Source organism: Vipera berus, assembly GCF_964194415.1.
Source record: "Vipera berus genome assembly, chromosome: 12".
In the NCBI taxonomy this organism is placed as follows: domain Eukaryota; kingdom Metazoa; phylum Chordata; class Lepidosauria; order Squamata; family Viperidae; genus Vipera; species Vipera berus.
Window position 1 is genome coordinate 12,020,038 of NC_138215.1, and position 3,578 is coordinate 12,023,615.

A 3,578-nucleotide genomic window follows, 5' to 3' on the forward strand; every position below is an offset into this window, starting at 1 on the left:
AGTGTACACATCAGCCAAACCATGGTTTACGTGGCACACAACTTGGTCAACTATTAGCCATGGTTTACAACATCCCAAAGGCTCGATTCAGATAACATGTCGAGTCACAATATGGTCCCTTGGATTTGCCTGAAGGGCACTGTATAGACTCAGCTAGGAGATGCTTTGGTTTCCGAGGATTTTTCAGGTCCAGATCAAAGCACTCTGCAATTTTTAAGCCCTGAATTGTCTTCAGCGAAGGGTTTAATTCTCTGGAGATCTGCAGTGCATCGGGCAGAGATGCCAGAAAAGGATTTTTCAGTGATGTTATTAGGTTACATTTGGAAAGAAGACAAGCCCTTGCTTAGGAAAAAGAATACTAAAGATAAACAGAAGGGGGAGTTGGGGAAATTCAATACTTTGACCACTGGGAAAGTAAAAGGGGATTAATAGAGATAGCTGGGTGGAGCTTATTGGTTCCCATAGCACTCTTCTAAAGTCTTGTCAACCATGATTTTGTTCGGATTGTTCTTGAAATAAAACAATTTGCTATTCCCTCTGAGTACCTATCAGTGCTTAACTTGCTACAGGGTTCCTCCACTGCAAAAATATCTATCCTCGGCATCTTTCAGCACAGCCAGACTGCCTCGCTTCCACCCTGCACCATCCCAAAACCCCTGGAGATAATTCTGAAGAAGATGCTTCTGCTGTACTCTTACACTTTCTATATCCCCCAGCCAAGGACAATTCAATCAATTCTTACTCTTGAACTACATCTGACCCACTCTTTGCTACTCCTTGTACATTTTTGTGTTGCATACTGTCTTGGTTGCTTTGAAGACTCAAGGGTTCAATTGTCCCAGTGAAAAAAAATGAATATAGGGGGAAAAAAGAGAATTGCCCTACAATAAATGGTCAGAATCTCCTGGTGTGTCTTTGCGACTTCGTTGTGTGGGGAAGAGGACAAGGTCTGCTGCCTTTTGCTGCCATACTCAAGGGAATTATTGACTTTGGAGCATTGAGGTTCACACCTGCTCAACAGAAGAATCTTAGCTATATGGGATCAATGGCTGGTCAAGTCCTGCTTAAATGCCTCCATCGAAGGCACGACCCTCTTGATGTTTTTTATTCTCATAACATGTTGCACACCAAGATATTGACCATATTGTGCTTTAATAGAGCCCTGGTGGTGCAGTGGTTAGAACCCAGTATGGCGGGCTAATTCTGCCGACTGCCAGCAGTTCGATCCCGACTGGCTCAAGGTTGACTCAGTCTTCCATCTTTCTGAGGTTGGTAAAATGATGACCCAGATTGTGGGGGGCAAGATGCTGACTCTGTAAATCGCTCACAGATGGTTGTGAAGTGGTATATAAAGTCCGCACAGGGATACAAGAGTGAGTAGTCATACTGGAGACACCTTTAGCATAAACATGGGATGTGATAATGGTTGGGTTATGCCAATGTTTTTATCGATAGCGTTTGATGTGGTTTTATTGATTTGGTTTTCATGAAATGATTCAATAATATTGTTCACTGCTTAAAGGGTACAATGGAAGCAGCTTAAAAGCACTGGGTGGATGGATGGTCAAGGTGGGCTCAGAAAGCAATCAGATCAGAATGTGTAGACATGTGACACAACCGCACCTCAACAACAGGAAAGATGCCCAAGGATTCAATTGGTCCTCCAATTTGACAACCTTTACCATGGTTGTTAAGCAAATTGCCGCAGTTCTTAAGTGAACCACATGGTTGTTCAGCAAATCTGGCTTCCTTCACTGAGCTTGCTTGTCAGAAACTGGATGGGAAAGTCACAAATAGCTATCATACAATGCCAGGATGCGTTATAAATACATGCCCATTGCCAAGAGCCCAACGGTCTCCAGCTTCATCCCTCCTCTAACTTACTCCCCTGAAGTCTCTTCCTTTCAATAAATTGAAACAGTCCTCAGAAAATAGTGTTCACATTCTTACACAAGTGGCATGGCCCTTAAACTTGAAGTATCTTCATCCAGCAGCTCATCAAATTTGGGACTTACAGTCTGATCCTGACATCCTAAGATCCATGTTTGAGAGCCTAATGAAAACTCACAATTCCTTTTCCTCATTCACTGCTTAACAAGAGTTCAGCAAAAGCAAAAAAAGAGAGAGAGAAAGCAACAGCGAAATCCACTTTGAGCCAGTTTCAGTCTTCAGAATCAGCTCCATATGGCAAATCAAGAAACTTTTAGCTATTTTCCACTGTCAAATTTCAGGAGAATCCTTGCTTTAAGGCTCCCTGACATCCAGTTACACCAATGGCAGGAAACCTTCTGATGACCAAGAAACACACATCAGAGTTTTTGGAAAAAGTCAAAAGTCATCAAGAGAGGCTGCACCACACCTATGGCCAGGGCTGAATTAGGGGAAAGTTTGAGTTTTATTGTTGTTCACACAGGTTTGTATGCTGGCGGTTGATTGCACAGTCCGCCAGATGTTTAGACTGGATTATTCACCTATCGAGTCCTTCCCAAGGATCTGGGATAGGCAGGTGTTGTTTGATGGCGCTAAAGGTATGATTGCAGGATTAAATGGAATATCAGCCCATCTAAGGTGATAAGAGGATAGAAAAACTCGTAGAAATACTGCAAGATCAGAAGATGTGGCAAGACCTGGCCCGTCATGTCACCAAGAGTCGGATGCGATTGAATGGTTATCATCATCATCACTATATGCCACCCAACTTTCGCAAAGCTGAGCTTTGCAAACGTGGATGTGCCAAACTGGTGAAGTAGCCATGTCCATCTGCTTCTTGCCTCAATATGGGGAGAAACCAGGCGGTCAGTTTTCTCCAGGCTTAGCCTGACAGGACCCCAAAAGGGGCTGGGGCTGTCCATCACTTAGTTTGGACTTCTAGAGATATCCACTTGGACAAAAGCTTCAAAGGGTTTCTCTGAGTCTCCCCAAAGTAACCCGTCTAGGAAAGATACCTTTTCATTTGTTCCACCCCAGCTCCCTCGCCCTCCCATCCACTGGTTCTTTCTCTCTCTCTCTCTCTTTTTTTTTAAAAAAAGCTCTTTTTAAGTTCTCTCTGAGTTCCGTACATGGAAAGAGACATTAGAAAGCGGAGTTCTTGTTTTAATATTGCCCGTCCTTCTTTTAACACTGCATCCCCGTCGCGAAGTCACAGCCGTCATCAGAATTGCTTACAACTTTGGATTTCTTTGCTCTGGGTTAATTACTTCCAGAATGCACATCCTCAGCTCTTCCCCACTCTACCCCAAAGCCAGCCACCGACTACAGAAAGACATATGTCCCAACCCACCCCTCCCTCAGCCCTGCCAAAAGAACGGCCCACGTTTATTTGCATTTTTGTTTTTTTTAAAAAATGTTTTTCTTCCCCTCCAGAAAATTCTTTTTTCTTTTTAGTGTCTCTGCCAAGCATGAGGTTGACATGAGGGTGTAGAATTCTCAATGGCAGCTGTGGCACAAGGGTAGCGGGGAGGAAGAAAAACACTTCGGTTCTTTCCGTCCGCAAAGGCGTGCGTACTTGGGGGAACGAAGAGGTCGAGCGGCTTCGGAAGAGTCTGAGCGGGAAGCTAAAGAAGACAAAACAGCAGGAG